The sequence below is a fragment of the Lissotriton helveticus genome, chromosome 3_1, assembly GCF_964261635.1.
Source record: "Lissotriton helveticus chromosome 3_1, aLisHel1.1, whole genome shotgun sequence".
NCBI classification, from domain to species: Eukaryota; Metazoa; Chordata; class Amphibia; order Caudata; family Salamandridae; genus Lissotriton; species Lissotriton helveticus.
Genome location: NC_136061.1, coordinates 2,112,383,306 through 2,112,405,997, shown reverse-complemented (window position 1 = coordinate 2,112,405,997; position 22,692 = coordinate 2,112,383,306). Strand labels below are relative to the sequence as shown.

General features: G+C 47.0%; 1 protein-coding gene across 2 annotated transcripts in view; it reads left to right on the top strand.

Annotated features, from left to right (window-relative positions):
* Positions 1-22,692, top strand: part of MAP1A (microtubule associated protein 1A) — a 546,065-nt gene that overhangs the window by 230,677 nt on the left and 292,696 nt on the right. The window contains exon 1 of one of the 2 annotated variants that reach the window (XM_078683311.1): positions 10,749-10,964. The exons of the other annotated variant lie outside the window; for it this stretch is intronic. The gene's annotated coding sequence lies outside the window, so the exon portion shown is untranslated. Of the gene's footprint in view, positions 1-10,748; positions 10,965-22,692 lie in introns of those variants that run through there. 2 annotated transcript variants of the gene reach the window in all.

Sequence of the window (22,692 nt, the reverse complement as noted above, 5' to 3'; positions counted from 1 at the left end):
CAGATCCCCGGTAGTCTTTCAGATGTACACACCTCTGCCACAGGGGCATGGCTACCGCTGGTGCAGTGGCACCATGACCCATAGCCCTGTGGCCATTGCTGTATTATTTTACTACCCGAACACAGGGGCGTGGCAAAGCCCCTGCGGAGTTTGTGGTGGGGGGCCCTAGGCATACCCATATTGTATTGGAGGGGGGCCCCTCAGCCTCTACCGATTTGAGTGTGAGGGGCCCCTTCAGTATAACTTGCAGGGGGCGGGGGCTCACCTCACCTCATGCCCGAACAGTTGTCAGTGACCATTCCTTCCTTGCACCAGAGCCCATGGCATCGTTGCTAGGCTACTGTTCTCATACAAGGGATTGACTTTGGCCACGTGGGATTGACTCTGCCCCAACCCTGACAGCTTTTCAGAGACGTCAAACAAGGCGTCTTAGCCAGAGCCCAGGCCAACTGAGTCTTCTCCGGAAGCTGGCGTGTGTCAGAGTGCGGGGTGGCCGTGGAGTCAGTGGGCGGGGCCGGCCTGGGAGTCGCGGGCCTGTGTTGGCCCGCTGGCTGCGGCAGCGAGAGTGACAGGCTCCGGCCTTTGTTTTTCTGCTGGCGCGCTCCTTGGAGACACAATATCGGATTGAAAGAGCAGCGCGCGCGTCCCTCGGAATTCAATGCCTCCTCAGACAGCTGAGGGCGGGCGCGTGACTCCGAGCGAGGGAACAGCTGTGTCCAGAAAAATCCAGCCCGGAAAATCAAACAACGCACTTTGCGGGGGGAGGGATAATTACCTGGATCATCTGAGGGTTTAGGGGCAGTTTTAATGTTAATGAGATTACCTCGGGAACATAATGCAATTACTGCACCCGGTCCTTGCTCAGCTCATGTTACACCCTACTGGCGTCTCTTTCTTCCCAGGTGTTGTGGTCAGGGCATAGCATATTTTATGACCAACTGTCCTTGGTTTCGATTGTTCCCATCCCTGGATTAGAAGGCTAGGTTTCCCCGCCCCCCCCCCCCCCAAGTTTATATCCCTGAAGTGCCCCGAAGCCTTCCGTTGAGTGAGTCTATGGAAAGCGCATATACAAGTCGCAAATCTATTTATTTTATCCCATTTTCTGGTTTTATTCCCCCTTTCTTGTTCAACCTGTTTCCTTTGCATCCATTTAATAGTTTCAGATTTTGCATGTTGCTTGCCTTTGTTTTTCTAATTCTTTTTCTTTACCTTTGCTTTATTACGTTTTTATAGCTGGATTCGTGTCCTGATCTGTTCCCTTACTTTTATTCTATTCTCATTCTTTTCTTATTTCCTTCTTATCCACACCCTCTTCCTCGTGCTTTCTTTCGTTGTTTCGCGCTTCCTGTATTTCTCCCCGTCCTACTCTTTCTCTGTCCTTCCCTCTTTTTCTTTCTCTCTCCTGCTTCTCTCGCTCTCGCCTTGTAACTCCTGAGAGCTTCTGAGCGCAGCTGCCCGCGCCCCGATCCATAACTGGAAACCCGAGGAGCAGATAAAAAGATGCTCAGGAGCCAGAGATATTCAGACACATGCCAAATGGTATGCCCTGTCCGGGAAGGGAGATGGAACAATCTTGCAAAGCACGTGTTTCGTGCCTTGCGCCCTGGGACGGATGCTAACTTGAAATTGCGCTAAGGAATCGGATGGAAATCAACGTTGAGAGACTGTGAGATTTACACGAATTTAAGACCTTGTTTTTATTTTTGAGCCAACAAAATATCATGTTTAACCGCTTGTTTTAGCTTTGTTAAACATATTTGAAAAGCGGCAAATATTTGCTTGAAAGCACCCGAGAGACAATCAGTTTGATAGCATACAATGACTATCATGTGCATAAAAAGCTAATAACCGACATACTTTAATTAGTCATATTCTGACGAATGAAATTAATAAATATGCTTTTCTTATTAGAAAATCATTATTCCATAACACATATTCTTAGATATTCTTCTAGTTCTTACACTGCCACGACCTTGTTGCTTCTTGGCGCTCAAACAATATGTGAGTATATTATTCGCCACCATTGTATTTATTAATGTCGGACGGATAAAAGGTTGAGCCAGTCTTGGCAGGGTGCAAATCTGCGATTTTCGCGCTGTTCCTCATTTCTGCAGGAGGTGCATTAACGCCCTGGGCTGTCTAACTGGTATGTATGTAATGCGCGAGGCACAATTGTAGGGTCTGCGACCTCGGAGTCACTCCGTGTAGTCCCGACAGGGTCTGTCAATATTGGGCTTTTCACGCTGATCATCCGAGCACCTGGTTCTAATGGTAGTGATGCGCTACTGGAATAAGGTGTGGCGGTGTCTTGAAGAAATGTCACAATACTTGGCTGAAAGATTGAGGTTCAACTCGAATAGGTGTGGTGACACCGAGAAATGTTTTTCTTCTTTACATCAAAGGTACACACTTCCACTACACACGTAGACCAACACCTGGAGAGCCCAGGTGCTCACACACCTGCTTGCACCTGTATAGCTCGTTCTCTGCCATAGAAGTAATTTCCTCAGCCCCCTGTCTTTCTACCTTAGACAACCCCGGCCACCTAGGAACGCCTCATGTGAAATTCTACAATGGGCCTTGGGCACCTTTATAGTAGCAATTATAAAGCTATGCCGTCACCTCTGCCCTCATCGCTGCCTGTTGGGATTCAAATATCCCATGCATGGTGAACGGGCGTGTATCCCTACCATGAGTGCATGTGAAACTGTTGTCCTGACTTTTTGTTTCACCCTGAAAACATGATGTTGAGGAACTGAAATCTGAATTAGGCCAAGTAAAGTGTAGTGATTCAATTAGATATTAGCGTGATGAATCTATTACTTTAGTGAAGAAGTTTGAGTATTAGTAACCTCACTCGTATATAAGTTGAGGGATTAATGTATGCCTTATTTCGTTCTTTTGTTTTATCGTGAGCAATAAAAAAAGTAACTCGACCTGCGCCATTTTGTGGCCTAGTTTGCTTGCGTCAGTAGTGGAAACCTAACATAGCATTTAGAAAAGTCTTTCTCTCGAGAAATAGGCTGACACATGTAGCTAACTGTTGCTTCTGCACGTTAGGCCTGTCAAGGTTGTAGATGGGGTAGAATGGATAAGCACATTCCAGGAGGTGCTGGGCGGACACTCCTAACTCTGGCAGAAGGGAGTCACCCCCTCGACCTTGCTATAACGAGCTGAACTAAACTGAGACCGCTTTGTGTTCCATATATGGTCTTTCCTTTGCACCAACCTGTACCAACTTGTATTTTTCCTTCTTAGGTAACGGTTTCGAAATGTTACAGTATATATGTGATCTGTTGATAATGTGCCAACAGTCTTCTCGGCGAACCTCGAAGGGTTAGGTCGCGAGAGGCTCCTCTGGCAGAGTTTGTTTGTTTAATAAACGATTAGACCTTCTACACTGCCAACTGACTGAATATTAGTAATTGGTGTTAGGGCTATTTGTAAGTATAGCTCTATTGGGTTTGTAATTATTTTTCGGTACTTCAGTCTAGACTCTAGAGTGTGTGTAAAAGGCTAGGCCTGACTCTACTAATGCGAGTCCCGTAAACCTCTCTGTGACCTGAGGTGGTGCACCAAGCGTACCCTCATAGTGGCCATTTTACTACTGTCCCAGCCTGAAGACCATCACATATGGCCGTGGTGGCAGTGAACTGGGTTTTGTGAATCAAAAATATGACCAGACCAGACCGGACCTTTTTCTCCATGTCATGGAGAGGTGAACTACTGACTCCTCTTGTACAAAAGTTCCCCTATTACATGGGATTTCTGGTGGTGTTGAGTGCCGGTATGTGCACTGAGTGCGTAGCACATCTATCGGAGTAAGGCTCTATATGTTGTGAGAGTCTGAATATTAGGGCCAGTGGGATCCATTCTGAATGCCTCTGGTTTAGCATTGCCCAATAATTTAGATCTACATAACTTCCCCAGACAGTGGAAGTGTATTGCATGCATTCCTGTGGCTGATGGACGGAGATACAGACTCAGAAGTGCAACCTTTAGAAATTCATTAGAAATTTTGTTAGCAAATGACTGCTGCTTAGATCCATCAAAGCACTGCAACCTTGAACCTTGCAGGCAACCTTGCACCAGGCCAAGACGCAAGCCAAAATACAAGCCACCATTTACGCCCTCTGCAAACTCCATGGCAAATTATATAGCCCTACCACGAAACCCATCATGAGAGTCACAAAATCAAAACTCCTTGCGGTTGCTGAGTATGCATCACAGGCATTCCCAGGTAAGATGAAAAAGATGATGGAAAACGCTCAGTGCCAGTGTTACAAAAGGTTTTTTAGGCTCCCCGAGTACACAAGAAATGCCCTGATTCGGCTTGAGTTTGGCCTTGTACAACAAAAATACGAATGCAGGAGCACCCTGGTTAGATTTTGGTTCAAGACGACAAAAGCTCAGAAAGGATCCCTTAAGGAGGTATTGAGAACAATATTTGAGGAGTTGTCGAACCCATGGCAGAAATACTGCCTGGAGACAGTGGAAGAGTTGAACCTATCTACAGCATCCTGGTCACAAGAAGGTCTAAACTACCTTGCAATATAGAGGGTGCTAAAAAAGCACACCGACCAGATATCAAGAAATGAAGATCTAGCAAGACTGAAAGTAAACAGAGGTCTGACCGGCCTAACTAAAGCATACAAGTGGCATAACATCCAGCCATACATGAACAGTTCTCTAGGAAGGAAGTGTTTGAAGGAAATTCAATGTGCGCGTCTAGTCCCCCTACCAATACAATAACTGAATCCGGCTTGGAAATCATTGAACAGTATAGTCAGTTGCAGGCTGTGTAATTATAGGGAGGAATCATTGGTACATCTACTATGCTGCTGCCCTGCATTACTACAGCATTGACGTATTCTGTTAAAACCAATCTTCCTGAGACATGGGACCAGAAGATGCGCTGATGCAGTGGAACTGCTTCAGTCAAGTATGGAGTCTTCAGATCTGGCAAAATTTGGCAAATATATGAACATGACACAAATGGCCCTAATCAGAAACAACACAGAGGAAAAACGTGGGTGGCAACTGTGCCCCGTAATGAACTAAAAATTAATTTTATGCGAAAACCCAGGGAATACGGACCTTTGCTAATATTTAATATTTAATTAAAAAAAAAAAAATGTAAACAACAAATATTGAATATAAGAATAAGGCCACATTTTAGATATGGTCTGGTACTACTGACCAAACGATAGTCTTAAATTGTTATACATGTTTAGACAAATGTTTTATAATGTCGTGATATACATATTTTATTGTAATTCTGGATAATGCACTGCAATTTTGCAAAGATTTTAAGTAGTTATGCAAAAATAAAAATTCATTCATTCATTCACTGCTGTTCGGAAGATGGTAGGGATGGAACAGCTGTTTCTGTTTTTCAGGTTGTGAAAGTTTCTAGGCAGGGCCTGCGCTGTTGTCTGTCTCTGATTTCTGCTTCAGGGAGGTGCAGAGATCTCATACTCCATTGTGCCACTGTTTGGGAGCAGGAAGCATGAGTTGCTCGGAGCCAGCTCTATTGCTACTGTAGTGAGAGTCATCACCTTGAACAAAGGCTGTGTCTTAGAAACAGTGAGAATATGACATATCAAAGAGAACCACCACAACCAGTGCTGAAGCCTTTGACCTTGGCTCAACCACTGCTGCATGTCAAATGTGCTTAAAGGTGGGATCAAAGCAACCCAACTTTGTTCCAGCTCTAAGTTTTTTACACCATGGAAGTAAGTGCTCTGCAGAGTACTGGAAGGACTACTGTGTGACCAAGGCTGGAGTCTGCATGTAAGTCAGTCTCCTGGAGATGAGGGCCAATCACCTGCCGTCTGTGCCTTCTCCTGTAGGAGCTGAAGGCCTGCCTAGTGCTCAGACACTTGCCTGCCTGCTGAGAGAGAGGAAGAGAGTTCCTGGTCCTATAAGAGGAGAGACGGTCGAGGACAAGACGCACAGCATTTTTCTTTTGTGAGGGACACCTAGAGAAAACTGACTGCTCTAAAGAGACAGGAGTGGGAGTGGGTGCTTGGTCTCACAAAGTGGTTCACATGTGAACCGCATCAAGTACAAGCATCACTTTGCCATCTGGCACCCTCCGGTGGGTCCAAGAACTGTTCTGCTGCTGCCAATGCCAGAGAAGGGGAGTTGTGTCACTGTTGACGCCGAAGCTTGATTGACCTGGAGTCTGCAATGGTTGAAGTCAATTTATTGCAGACAAATTGGCCTGGAGGCCACAACTGTCATGCCTGGGCACCCATCTGCACTCAACACGGATGGCCACAATGTCCAAAGACATTGTGTGCTGCACAGGACATATCGCACTGACCCGGTTCAGTGGTTCCTGCTGCAAAGGGAGGTTAGGCTGCAGCTTCTCGCCTCATCAGCGACCTTCCTTTAAAAAGTGAGAAACTGCTGCTGCAAAGATGGGGATTTCTAATCGGTACCAACCATGGAGCAGGTAAAGCCAGTCTTAGCATGGGGATAGAAACATGGACTAAAACCACGCAGAGGAATCTAGGGTGAGGACGTTTTGCCAAAGTGAATTCCTGGCGTGAGAACTGTTGGACTGAGCTGCACATCTAACTAGTGGGGTAAGTAGAAGTGATCTGCAACTGTGCCTAACGCCTGCGCCGGCATCATGTTGGGGACAGTAGACCATGGAGATCTAGAACCGGTTACTGACAATGGGTGTAGGACCTTCTTAAAGATTGTAACTTAGATTACAATCCTGCAATTACTAATTAAATTGCGTAGTATTTCGTTTTAATGTGAGATTAAATTACTTTCTTTTAGAAAAAGATGAGTTGTTAGCTAGGCAATATGTTATTGTGCCTGTTGGTTGAGTGAATTCTGAGCTCATTCCCCACACTAGAAGCCTGTAACTGCTCGGTCTTGCTACCTTGAGAGTTAAGTGCAAAAAGGGTTGTTCTTGGCCCAGTTTGCAGAGCCATAGCAGGACGGACCCTAGGACATCAGTGGAAAATGATCTCAACCACCATGGTTGAGGCTCTGAAGCCCCTGACTGCCCTCTGTCCCCATCCCCTGAACCGACACCACCAAAACATCTCCTCCTGGAGTCTGTAGGCTATTGTAACTACTGCAATATCAAGTCTTGGAGCTCAGCAGAATATCACAGAGCCTGCCTCTGGATTACTGTCCACTGCACGTGTGCACCATTTAAAACCACCTGACAAAAGCAGGATCTAGTCAGTGGCGGCGGTCACAGGTAAGAACAGTGGGGTGGGTGGGCGGGGCGGACCCGGGGGGAATTGCAGACGACGGGTTAGTTAAAAGTAAAAAAAAAAAATAATAAACTACCTATCTTGCACTCACCGCCCTGCCCCCAGCCCTGCCCCACCGCTCTTACCTGTGTCGGCTGCCACTGGATCTAGTGTTTTTAGACCACATAATTTGCAAGAAGGTAGAGTAAGCAAAGAGCTAAACACAATATGTTTTCTTTATCTAGAGCTAATGTTTTTGTCTTTATATGACACCCTAGTGAACCCTAGTTCTCCAAGACAGAACATGGGCTCTTTACAGTAACATGTGAACAGTGTGGTGATGGCTTCATACCAAAGTTCACAGAAAGCTTCTTCAAACGTGGAATTGCTCGTGCATTCGATCTGTACATAAAAGTGAGCCACGCCTTATTAAGGAAGCTATGATAGACTATTGGAACCTCGCCCGCTCTAGGCAAACATGGAACGGTTCGAGGGTACTTTCACCAGAAACCAGGGAAGTGGAAAGGCCTCGGAAACCACTGAAACACCAGTGTGGCACTACACTTCCCTAGCAACGGCTTGGCAAATTGCGAGCCTTAGATGTACATCCGGCAGAGAATGTGGAAGTCTGCTAGGTATCAAGGAGAGACTGCTTACTAGGACACCCAGGTGAAGGACTCGCATCTTTCATCGCTGTCTACCTGCCTTTGTAGTGATGTTGGCTGCAGTCAGAGGTGGCTGATCTCCCTGGGATGGGCGACGGGCGACAGGCATAGACAGCGAGATGCCGACAGCTATTATAATGAGGTAATGATGCTGCAAAGAGGATTAACGAAGCTACATATTTGTTGTAGGAGATTAGCAGCACCTGCAAAGCTGATTAAAATTATATTTACAGAAATATAGGCTTACGTCGCACTTTACAAATCTCTACGTCACTGAGAGCTCAAAGGAGAGGTGGCATGGGGTCTGTGAGAGACTTTTCAAGGCAAGTGTGATTTTCTACATATTTCATGAATCAGCTTTTCTTTAAACTACATATCTTTGGGAAAGAACCAGCCCAGTCACAGATTTGTGAACCATAAATATGCTAATCCCGCTTTGTCCCTTGCCCAATTTGGGTGATCCTCTATAAATCACTTTATCTCTTTGTGCCTTAGATTCTTTGTGTGGCAAAATTGACAGTGTTTAGAAATAAGTTAACCTTCCCTATTGAATGCTACATGAATACTGAATATGTATCTGTGCCTTGTCCGCTGTGAGCCAACCCAGCTGTGACTTGGTTCTTGCACTACTGAGGTGATACCCTGCCTCCCTGTGATAGCGCCCACCACTGAGGGTAGACTGTGCATTCCGTGGTGCTTATACATAGACAGAACTACATATTATTTTAATAATGAATACATTGGTCAAGGCCTGTAAAGTAAGTAAGGCCAGACTGGGTTATACTTGAAATATGGAGAGGTTAAATGTAAAAAGGCTTCACTCAGCAATAATAAAAAACAAACATATATATATATATATATATATATATATATATATATATATATATATATATATATATATATATATATATATATATATATATATATATATATATATATATATATACTCTTCCCCCATGTGTGATGATCCTCGCTTGGGGTACTGGATGGGACATTAATTCACCCTCTCACTAAATCCTTCTGCACTGCATGAGTGAGGGTGGCAGCACAGTAGACAGCTTTTAAAACAGCTCAGCTTCTTTCAGTGGAGAAAAGAAAGAACTCATTTGAAAGCTCAACTTCTGTTCCTGGTGTGAATAGAGGGTCAGGGGGAAGGTGAGCCTACACCACGGTACGATTAATGTGCGGTCTCACTGGACCTTGTCTCAAAAACCACGCCATGTCTTTGTTTCAGCAAAAAGTGTCAGTCGCTAGGACAGTCCTCAAAAAAAAACTAGGACTGTCCGGGCAAATCCACTATGTCTAGTCACCCTATAAAATGATCAAATACTTGTTAAAGTAAGCGATCTATCCGCCGATGCTGACCCTCAGCCCCCGTAAGTAGCTAATTTCAAAGACATCAACAACGCCTGTGGTAGCGATCAGACAAAGCAGCCCAGCACTTATCCCAGGTGTGTGCTTTCAGAGCTGTGGACCTTCCTGAGGGCACATCTGTGAGAAGCACTGTTGGTTTAAGGGGCATATTAATAAGAGCTGGCGACAACATTATCGCCAAGTTAGCATCCGTTTTGGGGCGAAAAGCGGCGATATATTGCAATATCATCAAGGACACGCTAGCGCGTGTTTCCTTGACTTAGCGCCCGTTTTCAGCACGCCTAACTTCGCATCTCTAATGAAATGCAAAGTGGGCGTTACTGGGCGTACCCCTGATGGGTTACCTTGTAAAATATCACGAAATGTACATTTGGATATTTACAAAGATGCCCACACATTTTTGCAGATGTTAGTTAATGCAGACTTAACTTTACCTAACAATGGGGGTATATAATGCTGATATGACCACAGGGTCACATCAGCATGGTTATCGCCGTTTTCCATGGAATATTGCTGGAAAACCAGCGATGTTCCATGGAAAACACCGCTATTGCTGGAAAATTATCCCCTTTGCACTATGCGTTGTTAATATAGCGATAACATGGCGATAATTGCCAGCGATAGCCAGCGATAAAAAATAGCTCGCTAAGAGCGGCCAGCAATAATGATCGCTGCTGCTTGATATTATGCCCCTAAATGAGTACTATGCAGTCTGTGTTCATGTTTGAGTATACACAGGTTTCTATTAGAGAAGAGGCCCCTAGTGCCAGAGCAGGACAGTAACACGCCCACTGGGAGTCTAGCAGGAGCACGGTTCTATAACCAAGAGTCGCCTGGCTTTGGGTCCAGGTGGTTAACCAGGTGCCTCAGTGACTATGGGAGCCCTGGCGGCCTGAAAGCAATGCCATGCTGGAACCAGGACATTGTGTGGATGGAAAAGGGGGCTTCAGGGCAGGTCTTCAGTAGAGGGGACCGCCATCCCTGAGAAGGTGACAATGCGTGTATGACCCCAAGCAGGCCAGGAGGGATAGCTGACTGCTGCGACTCTATGCCCTGGGTGAAGTACCAGAAGGAACTTGACTAACTCCACTGTAAGACCACTAGGATACTCCGACTTGTTCAAAGCATTACTTTCATGGGGCTTAAACCCAGTTGGTCGCACACTGAAAACCTGGGAAATACATTTACAGCTAAAATGTAAAAAAAACATATGTTGGAACCAGAAGCAAGACGAATGGCCATTTCATGGCACCTCATTGTGGTGACTATCAAACAACAAGGCACTGCATTAAAAAGCCTGTTTCATACATGCAGTGGCTGGGGTCAGGCTGTGGCAGGGAGGGGGTTAATTCTGGGTGTTCGTGTCGCGAGGCGCTGTCAGTGCCCCCTGGGTGATGAAAGCTGAAGCAATGAGCAGTTCGCAGTGCTCTGGCAGCGAGGGGGTTAAGTCTGCCTGGTGCATTGTGGTGAGGGTGTGGGAGCGAGGGAGGCTGGAGCGCTCCTCCCTGAAATGCATCCACTCTGCTCTCCGCAGCCCGTACTGTACGTGTGAGTGGCCGTCTCCTCCTGCCCCTCTCCTGCCCTCTCACCCTCCGCTCTCCCCGGCTCCTCCGCCTCCTCCCTCCTGCTCTCCCGGCTCCTTCGGCAGCGGCTGCTGCTTCCTCCTCTTCCTCCGCGGACTCTTCCATCCCGGGGCTCAAGGGTACGTCCACGCGCCTCATTCCGAGGAGGGGCGGGGAAGGGGGGTTGTGCCAGCAGCATTGGAGGTGGGTGGGTGACAGGTACCCGGACTGTGCCAGGCTCCGCGGGCGCGCGGGGAATGATGGGCTGTGGGGGGCATAGGGCGTGTTCTCATTGGGGGACCGGCGCTTTAATGCGGGGTGGGTGCAGCAGTGAGGGGAGAGGGGCTGGGACTGGAAGCGATGGGGACTGGGTAGAAAATGTGAAATCTGCGCTGATACTGCTAAGAGAGACCCGGCATAGAAGGCAGGATGGGGAAACAGCCTTCTGTGCTGCTGTCGGATGTACCATGTTTTATGTTGCCGTGGAAATCCGGCTCGTGGTATCTGTCTTTGCTGGTTATTGCGTTTTAAGGGCAAAACATCATAGACGCGTCACCAGTGCTGGATGTATGTGCATTTTAGGAATCACAGCAGGCAGGGAGGGGAGCTGTGCTATGGGAACGGAGAACGTGCCCCCGTTGCAGATTTGGAATGCCGACTAGATTTTCTTGTGGCAGGTGAAGTGGGGATGGGGCTGTTCAGTAGATGGTTTTCCTTTCTAGTCCCCCGACCTCTCCATCACCCCTACCCCCCCCCCCCCCCCCCTGTACATGCCACTCATGTCAGAGGCGGACGCCCCAGTGGAAACAGGTGGGGATTTCCGACAGGCCAGTGTCCCGAAAGGCCGTCAGGGGGGTGGGCTGTGTCCATCACCTTAGGTTGTTTCCATCTAGGCCAGTCTACCTCTGAGCCCTTTTCCAGGTGGGCCAGACCAGAAGCCCACGTCATACAAGGAGGTTCAGCTGCTGCCCACGCCACCCCCATCTGACACTTGGCGTGATGCAGGGAGGGGGCGTTCGGGCGGGCTCTGTGTCGCCCGGTTGGCATGTGCTGGTGCTTTGCCTGAGTAACCAGGAGAGCGGCCTTTGGGGGCCTGATGTCGCCTCCTGCATTCATCATCTCTCGGGGGGAGGGGCAGAGCCAGTGTTTTAGAAGCAGCCTTCATCTCCATAGCGACTCCTCTCTGGGCAGGTGATGTTGGCAGGGCGGGTCCACCTCTGGATGAGGCTGCCTGGTCTGAAAGGGAGGGGCTGACCCTTGAGGTGACATATAGTTTGCATTCCATGGATTGTAGTATTGCGGCAGGTGTCAAACACATACACCATGATATGAAGATCGGAAACCCCCGTCAGAACGCGGGTTTGGGCCGCTCGTATTTCCCCCTTTCACTCCTCTGCACTATCCCTACACAGTCCCTCCCCCACCGTCCGATCATCAAGTGACAGAGCACGGTCATCTCCCAGGAACGCACGGGCTGTTTCACCACCAGTCACCAGCAGGGGTCCCACTTCTGATCACCTTGGTTATCAATCAGATGAAGTTTTTTTCTTCTCGGTGCCGCTCTCATTTTTTAACCACACGTCACGAGCGGAAGGCTTTGCTATTGGATCGTCTTCGACTGAAGCCCCCAACAGAATCCTTCCATGAATTCTCAAGTGGCGGCCCACTTGGTGTGGATCGGGGTGGGCCGGGCTGCCAGGCCCGCACCTGGTGCTTGGGAATACCTGCCCTTCGATGATGGCCAGATGGAGCCAGCCACAGTGACGCAGTCCGCACCGCCCCCGCGCGCCAGACGTCATTCATCCCTGAATCATATTTATTGATGGGGGGGCTTGACCAAACGCTGCAGCGGATTCTACTGGCGTTCGGGGCCGTTTCTCATCGCCACAGGCTTCCCTGAGATGTCTCAGTGAGGCTGGCCCTGGGGGTCTAAGTGAGAGAATCAGGCGGTTCCTTAACACTCATTTCTGATTTGCATTTGAAAAAGCCAAAGAGTACAACCGTACAAGTTGACATGATAGACACACTTATCTTAGGGTGACAACTGGCATGGGTGCAAATTCAGGACGGTGAGTGTAAAAATTCAGGACAAAGAATCAAAATTCCGGACAAAAATTCCGGACAGAAGGTCAAAAATTAGGGACAGAAGATACATTTTACAGACACATCAGGGTAGGTCATGCAATAGCATATAAGTAAATAGACAAAGAACATAAGTACAAGTCAAAATAAGTTTATATTAGGTTGAAACAATCTTGTACTTCACGGTTTTCCGGTATGAGCGCAGCTTTGAGCAACTGTGCAAGTATTTTTGCGGTATTTCATATAATCATAATCTATTTATATGGTTACTGCACTGGGTTGTGCAGCCTGATATTTTGTTTACAGTTCATGGTCCTGGTTCATGCATCGGGTAATATACTTGGGAGAGTCAGGGGTGGGAACCAGCCTTTGAACCCCTTGGGGACCCAGAATGTGGGTCTGTGTGGACTAATCTTGCTTTGCTTGGGGTTGTCTTCCAAAATCCCACTGGTGTACAATACCATACCATGCTTTTTGAGTGCTTCTCTTGCAAGGCTTTGTACTTTCGCCATCTCCAGCAAATTTGTTTTCTTATGTGGCCAGCATGGGTAACAAATGAGTAGAAGAAAATATTTGTGCAGCGTCACAGGCACCCTTCTAAAGTTCTTAGCGCTTTGGATGTTTGCTTGCATTCACCGGTTTTACAGCCCTAGCCCCCCGAGATTCTGGCCACACAGGGACAGTGCTGTCAACTGCTCTGAAATCTTGGTCCAGCGATCTGTCATTGCTCAGGCTGATCCCACCCGGATATGAAGTATCACAAAAAAAGGCAGAAATCGATCCGCATGTGTTGCCAGGGCCGGACTGGGAACCGAAACCGGCCCTGGCAAAGTGCTCGGCCGGCCCCCTCCCCTGGGGGGGGGGGGCGGATGCAACCGCGCTCTATGCCAGGGCTGGTTTTCGGATGATTTTGTTACAGGGTCGTGTTTTGCAGAAAAACGGCCCTGTAACAAAAACGGCCACCTGGGGCCCAAAACCGGCCCCCACCCATGTGGCCCACCGGGGGATTGCCCGGTGCCCACAACGCCAGTCCGGGCCTGTGTTTTGCAGACTGGTTTAGCAGGACAAAAAAGCAATGTCCTGTGGTTGTATTTTGCAGCTTCTTTATTGTGGTCGGCAGGTTCCACTGGTTCATTTCTTCATTGTTGTCTCTAGTGTGTGTTAGGATTTCCGCTCAAGCATTCTCGGGCCTCTCTGAACTCAAGCAATAAATATGAATAGTTTGCAGGGCAGACTGGGGAACCCGAAATCAGCTTTGAGGGTGTCCAAAAACAGCTGCTGCAATCTACGTGATTTCTCTGACTTTGCTTAGCTTAAAAGAGGTGCATCTCTCCTCCTCAAACTACGACGAGGCTAGCAGTGCCATAGTACCCCGTCACTTCTCTTGGCCGGTCACTTCTCCTGGCCGGTCACTGACCTGCCCGTTGATTGCTCCTGTCCCGTTACTTCTCCTGCCCGGCCACTTCTCCTGGCCGGTCACTTTTCCTTCCCGGTCACTGACCTGCCCGTTGACTGCTCCTGTCCCGTTACTTCTCCTGCCCGGCCACTTCTCCTGGCCGGTCACTTCTCCTTCCCGGTCACTGACCTGCCCGTCGACTGCTCCTGTCCCATCACTGTTCCGTCCCAGTCACTACTCCTGCCCGTTCACTGCTCCTACCCAGTCACTGCTTCTACCCGTTCACTACTCCTGCCCGTTTACTGCTCCTGCCTGTTCACGGCTCCTGCTCTGTCACTGCTCCTGCCCTGTCACTGCTCCTACCCTGTCACCGCTCCTGCCCTATCACCACTCACCGCTCCTGCCCCATTACTGCTCCTGCCCTTTCACTGCTCCTGCCCAGTCACTGCTCTTGCCCTTATCACTGCTCCTACCCTATCACTGCTCATGCTCAGTCACTGCTCCTGCCCTTTCACTGCTCCTGCCTTATCACTGCTCCTGCCCTATCACCGCTCCTGCCCTATCACTGCCCACTGCTCCTGCCCTATCATTGCTCCTGCCCTTCACTGCTCCTGCCTTATCACTGCTCCTGCCCTGTAACTGCTCCTGCCCAGTCACTGCTCCTGCCCTTATCACTGCTCCTACCCTATCACTGCTCATGCTCAGTCACTGCTCCTGCCCTGTCACTGCTCCTGCCCTGCCACTGCTCCAGCCCTGTCATCGCTCCTGCCCTATTACCGCTCATGTCCTGTTACTGCTCCAGTCCTATCACCGCTCCTGTCCTATCACCGCTCCTGCCCTATCACCGCTCCTGTCCTATCACCGCTCTTGCCCTGTCCTATCACCGTTCCTGCCCTATCACCGCTCCTGTCCTATCACCGCTCTTGCCCTGTCACCGCTCCTGCCCTGTCACCACTCCTGCTCAGTCACCGCTCCTGCTCAATCACCGCTCCTGTCCAGTCTCTGCTCCTGCCATGTAACCGCTCCTGCCCTGTAACTGCTCCTGCCCTGTCACTTCTCCTGCCCTGCCACTGCTCCAGCCCTGTCATGGCTCCTGCCCTATTACCGCTCCTGTCCTGTCACTGCTCCTGCCCTGTCACCGCTCCTGCCCTGTCTCCGCTCCTGCCCTGTCTCCGCTCCTGCCCTGTCACCGCTCCTGCTCAGTCATTGCTCCTGCCCTTTCACTGATCCTGCCCTATCACCGCTCCTGTATAGTCACCCCTCCTGCTCAGTCACCGCTCCTGCCCTATCACCGCTCCTGCCCTGCCACCGCTTCTGCCCTGTCACCACTCCTCCCCTAGCACCGCTCCTGCCCTGTAAGTGCTCTTGCCCTGTAACCGCTCCTGACACTATCACCACCCCTTCCCAGTCACCGCTCTTGCCCAGTCACCGCTCCTGCCCTGTCACCGCTCCTGCCCTGTAACTGCTCCTGCCCAGTCACCGCTCCTGCCCTGTCACCGCTCCTGCTCAGTCACCGCTCCTGTCACCGCTCCTGCCCTATCACCGCTCCTGCCCTATTTCCGCTTCTGCCCTGTCACCACTCCTGCCCTATCACCGCTCCTGCCCTGCCACCGCTCCTGCCCTGTCACCGCTCCTGCCCTGTCACCGCTCCTGCCCTGCCACCGCTCCTGCCCTGTCACCGCTCCTGCCCTGTCACCGCTCCTGCTCAGTCACCGCTCCTGCTCAGTCACTGCTCCTGTCATCGCTCCTGCCCTATCACCGCTCCTGCCCTATCACCGCTCCTGCCCAGTAACTGCTCCTGCTCAGTCACTGTTCCTGCCCTGTCACTGCTCCTGCCCTATCACTGCTCCTGCCCTATCAACACTCCTGCCCTGTCACTGCTCCTGCCCTGTCACGGCTCCTGCTCAGTCACTGCTCCTGCCCGGTCGTTGCTCCTGCCCTATCACTGCTCCTACCATACTTAATACTTTAGAAAAAAGAAATACGAACTGAAAAAAGTGAAGTGATCCAATAGTAACATGCAGATTTAGTTTGTCAGCACTGGGGCAATGAGATTTGATTTGCTTGGATGTGGGTGGTATAGGGATATTTAGGATTCTGTGATTTATTTAAGTTGGGCTATCAATGAACAACATTGGCAAACTGCACAAGGCCTCAAGGTCCCCGCAAGTTCCCCACAGTGTGCTGAATGGAGAAAGATACTCTGTAATCAGTAATTGCAATTTATGGGCTCCAAGTGAGTTACTGGCCTCCAAGGCACTCACTTGCCATGTTATGTTGAAGGCAGACGGCCCATTGTCATTTTAAAGGTGATAATCAGCCTCAATCAGAATGACAATGGGTCTGTGTGAGGTCGGGGAGGGGCTGCTGCATCCTGTGGAGTTCAGTAGAGAAGTGTGAGCTGGCCCCAAGAACTTTTAAAGTCTTGGGGCTTCTCAGGGGAACAGCATCTTGCTGTAATTAATCCCCTAAATTACGGACAAAAGGCGTCCGTAAAAAGGAATAATGATGGACAACGGACAGGACACTAAATTTATGGACTGTCCATGAAATTTACGGGCGGTTGGTCACCTTAACTTATCTGTGCATCATTAAGACGCTGATAGCATAGCCTGCAAACCAATGGCCTTTCCGAAAGCACGCGCACGGCTGATCCTAATTCAGTGTACACAACCCCTGTCTTTTCAGTTAGTTCTCAAAGCTTTACTATTGCGCGTCTAATCTTCCTATCACGAAGGCCCCGACGGTGTATTTACAGTATCCATAACCCATATTTGAACCTCGAATGTGCATCAAAATTCAGACTGTGTTCATTGGTCACGAGGGACCTCAGCACTAGGATACCCCCCATGTAAACCTACTATTCACGATAGGGAGAAAACGGATCAGGCTGCCTACATCAGTTTTCCTGCTTTTCAACCCTAACACAAGAGGCGCTAGAGAACATTAACTAGCAATATAAGACAAGATAAAAAATAAATAAAACGAAGTGGTCAAAGCCGTTTGGAGCCCCTGCCCGCTGATCTCAATCACTAAACCTTAATTAGCCGTATGGCAAGATAAAGCAGTTTCCTTGATTGGTACCTGTAAAGATTGTGGTAAAAACTTCAAGTCACAGCTTTGAACTGAGGTAGTCCGTCTGTCATAGTCTGTGGTCAATGTGACGCATGTCATTGAGATAGACTAATTCAATAATTTATAGTACGTTGTAAATATTATAATTAGAGAAAACTAGTTTTCCTCACACTAATGGCAGCACAACTGCATTTTACTACCAATGGGAACAAAACAAGTTGAAACGGTGTGGTGCCATTCCAAGAGAATGCATGTAGATGACGCTAGTCCTACATTGGTCATGGAAACATAGGATGCTTGTTGTGGTGTGGACATCACAAGGAGGCAAATCCTGTAAGGTCATGGCTACCTCAAGGTGGTTGGAAGATTCTTGGTCCACAACGTGGGCCATTCCAAGTGGCGCTAGAAAGGGTGTGCCAGCATAGTGGACACTGGCAAGGACCAAAGCATGGGTGACCTATTATTGTTCGTACTTTTGAGTTACAAACCCGTTGTTGTGCTGAATCTAGTACTTCGGCGTTCAGCGTGGAATGCTTGTGGTAGGCAACAAACCTCTGCATTTGTGCCCTTTTGTACACGTCAATTGTAAGCTCCATACAGACTGAATTGGCATTGTCCATAAAGACACAGATAAATCACTCCATATGAGATGATAACAAAAAAGGTGGCACTCCCTAGGTGGTAGTCCAGGAAGTGGCACACATGACAGAAAGCACAATCTGTGTTTGGGTGTTGAAGTGCCTGACAAACATGTGTCAGGGTCAATTGATCCCTGAATAATCTTTAGTCATTGTGGACTTTTCCAGTCACTGCCACAGATTCTGCCCGCTTTCTGAGCCATTTTGCACCACCTGAGTCCTCTAAGTTGTCTCACTGAGACCCAGGTTGAAAATAAGCCTTTCCTTTCATGCCCATCTACAAATTGTATTTCAAAAAGACAACAATGACATCTCTAATATTTGATGTGTGATATCTGCTTATCATACGAATACTGATAACAGTGCCACCCATCTTATGCGTTTATATATTTGTTGAACACCATTAGATGTCAAAATGGATCTTGAAAGGCCCTGTTTCAGATAGAAAAAGTGATCTGGGAAGCAAAAAACCCCTGCTGGATCCAAGGGCCCCTTCAGGTCCTGAAGCAGGATCCCATGTCAAACAAATCATAGGCACCTCAAATCACCTACAGTGCATAAACCACACTCCAGGTGATTGTAATTGCCTGTGATTTGTTGGACTTGTAGTTCATACACTGTAAGTGATTTGAGATGCCTATGATTTGTTTGCACTGTTGCTGATTCTAGGTGACTATGAATTGTTTGACTTGGGATCTGCTGTAGACCGTGCGGGCCCCTGGGTTCCAACACGTGTTCATTGTATACCCAGTGTTAGCCCCTGACCAGTTTGAAAACCTGGTTTCTTAATGTGAAAGAAATTGGTAAATAATACATTAATGTTGGCAACCAATCCATTAAACTTTTCCTAAAATAAGAAGACAAGAGATCAGTTATGATTATTATTGTTAATAAACATTATGATCAACATACAACCTTGATTCCTACAGCATCTGTATTATATGGCCCCTTGTCAGAAACAGTGGATCACTGACATTTACAGACCTTATCTTCACAGTTCTGCATATGTATTAGATTCACTAAGACATCAAAGATGAAATAAAGACTACAGAATGATAACAGTGGGCATTGCTGCAAAGAAACCTGAGAATCTCAGGGTGCGCCTTTTCAAATTCTAAGGGCTTGTTTTGAAAATACTTTTGCTAAACCAGGCAGAAAATGCTAAGCCAGAATGTTTATCACAGATGGGCTCTGGTGCTTCACAGGGAGCACACCATAGAGAGTATATATTAGGAGCAAAAATGATAAGGTGACATGCTAGAGTCTAGCATATTGGATTGTCTATTAGAAATACAACCACATTTTGAAAAGCTCCACCTTCCCATCACAATTTCAATTTTTGTATATCTTTTGTTTAAGAATTGAATAAACTATCACATCATTTGTTTGAGGTGTACTTGTTTCTGTATTTATGATTGTTTTGAGGTGCAGGTTGTAGAAATTAGTGAAGTCGGGTTCTCTGGCTTCTAGTATTGATTAAGTTGCCCCACAGAAGTGGAAAGTCTAAGAAACGCTTTTCTAGAAACACCCCACTGAATAATTCTCAACCGTACAGTGTAGAAAGATTCACTTGACCAACTTTCCATTCTCTTTTCCTTCTTCCGGCTAGTTAGAGTTCAGTGCCGGGCACCTCTGTTCATAAGCGTCTTGGCGTATGGCTTTAATAGCTTTCCTCTGCCTTCTCTATTTTCTGTTTATTCTTTTTGATAGATTTGGTCTTAGAAACTGGTTAATGTATCTTACTTGAGGCTTCACCAATAATTTAAACAGTGGTAACACAACTTCCTTATTTTGGTTGTTGCTACAGCTCTATGTGGCATTCAATATCCAATCAACATTTTACATTTTAGTGACACATTCTGTCGGTTAGAAGCATTATGGCTGTTAAAATGCCCTTATTTTGGTTGGTGATACAGCTCCTTGTGTCAATTACTAGTTACATAATCTTTTACATTTTCATGGCACACTGTTTTGGTTCGAAGCATTATGGCTACTAAAATGATAGCCATCGAAATGCTCTTCCTTAAAGATGACATATAACACACTTTCTCACATCATACACTCCATACCGGCTATCCATGCTATAAATGTATTAGTTTGCACTTTGCTACACTTTTCGTAGTGGGGGGGGGATCAGGGATGGGAAAGGAAGAGTTTTTTGAGGGGCATACCTATACAAACACCCATCGACAAAAGAGTAAGTCCATTGCTATTAACAAACTACACTTCTAAAGGTACTAGTGCGCTAAAGATGACAAAACAGTAGTAAATGTACCCCAGCCCAGCTTTGGTGTTGGTCTAGTACCACACAAGGCCAGTTACAATTACTGTTATAAACTTCAATAGAAAAATAGAGGTAGGGACTTAATATAACACTCCCACAGGATATAGTACTAAAATAGGAATTAATGCCCCACATGAAATAATGGTAAAATAATTAAAGGATTCAAGTGTGTAAATATAAAAGAAAACAAACAGTTGTGTCTCCTTGGATCACATAAATTATTTGTCATTTGGATTATTTCTTCTAATGTTTCATCCTAAAATGCAGTTGTGTCTAAATTAGAGTTTAACATATTCACCTTGTATATTCACAAGGTAATACATATGGTCTTTAATTGTAAATATATATATTGCACAGGGGCTGTCATCACTGTGTAGGTATAGTTAGGTCAGACTTTTTATAGGAAGGATGGTTTTTTTTTGCTAATAACTTTGGCAATATTTGAAAAATCTTCACAAAACTAGAAAAAAAAATCATACACTATTGCTCCTTCCTGGAAAGTTTTGGGCCGATTTGTCAAGCAAGGGCTAAGAAAAAAGGGGGTCCTAAAACTCAAATTGCTATGCAATTTCCATAAAGAAAATTAGAAACGAAAACAAAAAAACACAGCCAAACAAAATTCCAACACATTTGGCAGAAAGTTATATCTTTACCCAAAAAGCATGTTTTTTGTGATTTGGTGTATTCGTTCAGTAATTTGGTGAAATTAATGTTTAAATGATAGAGATATAGTGACAGTTGGTCCTTCAGGAATTAAAAAAATAAAGGGCTGTGGTTGGCCGAGCAGGCTTTTTCTCCTATCAATAATTTCACACCTGTGGGACTGAGATCACAGTAGCAAGCTGTCTGATTGGTGGGTCGCAACAGCAGAAGAACTGCCGTGGCAGCCGTTGAAGGACACGGGGACTTGGTCAGAGGGAAGAGTGACGCAATCCCTCGTTTGCAGACATATGAATATTTAAAAGGAAGGCTTTTACATGTCAAACATTGATATTTTTACATGTTTTAAGTTTAAACTGCAACAATCAGGTACACAAGGTAGGCTTGGCGCCATGTTTGCACTTACTTTATAGTGGATGGCCCAATAGGTGGATAAGTCTAAAAGTGGCATTTAACTTCCAGGGCTTGTGTGCACAGTATAAATATATGATAGGGATTTACAGGCAAGTTATATGTGCCAGTGAGGAATAAGCCAATTTAACAATGGTTAAAGGGAGAGCATAGACACTTTACTACTGGATAGCAGTGCACAGTGCACAGAATTCTAAAGCCAGCAAAAATATCCAGCTAAAAGCGAAAAATCTGGAGTGACCATGCAGAAAACACAGATTTCCTACAGTAGTCCTCTTCTCTCTTTTTAACAAAGACCCATTTTGGGTGACGATTTAATATCCTTTTTTTTCCGAAGGTCATTGTCTTTTTTATGTCAAAAGCAGCCCAGGATTCTGCTCATATGGTGGACCATTGTCAGTTTTGAGGCCTTGGGCTGCAAAAACCTTTATGACTTTTGGTTTGATTGGTTTGAAAGCAGTGGATTCCATGATGTCTGCCATCGGATACTTTGAACATCCAATGACAAGAGTTTGTTATCCTTCAGGCCAACTGCATAGGTCGGTACTGGATCTGGGCCACGGCTCTGCTCAGAGATCTTCGGTGATGCTAAGGGTGGTGGTGTTTTGAGCACCAGTGGCTTGACAGAGTGAGCAGTTTATGATTAAAGTTTCTGTCAGATTAGCCATTTCTTGTAACCCCACCTTCTCCCGCAATCAAGTTTTATTTTCGGCCATTCCCTGATGACCTTGATAGACTAGGGATTTTGTACAGTCCTGTAAGGTTTTTGGATTACTATTTTGTCTCATCACAGTAGGGTAGCTTCCCTAGTGAGGCTAGTGAGGCTCAGCTTATGTCTCATCTTTCATATTTCGGAGTGCGCTTGCTGTGTGACCTCATCTCTCGCTGCGTATCCCAAGATAAAAGTAATCCAGCTGTTGTCTCTCAACATCAGGGCTCGAGTAGGGGTACCACTCGGGTGGACGGCGTCCCCCCACTTATTTTACCGGGGGGATGCCATCCCCCCTGCCAAACAGCTGGACTTAACTCTTTGGCCTCTCTGGGACAAGGAGCTCGGCACGTTTCGTGACGTCACTTCCTGTCGTGACGTCACTTCCGGTGACAGCGTCCCCCCACTTCTTTTTTTACGACTTGTGCCCTGCTCAACATCGATCTCTGCTAGTTGCATGCACAGGTCAGCATAGGTTTGGTTCCTCTAAAGAGAGAGCCTATGGCCAGGCTCCCTGTGATAAAAGATGAATGAAAACGTCCATGGACTCTCAAAGTGCCTATATTCCTGAGTAACTTTTGCTGTGGTTTTGAGAGAGGTAGTCAGCAGGGTC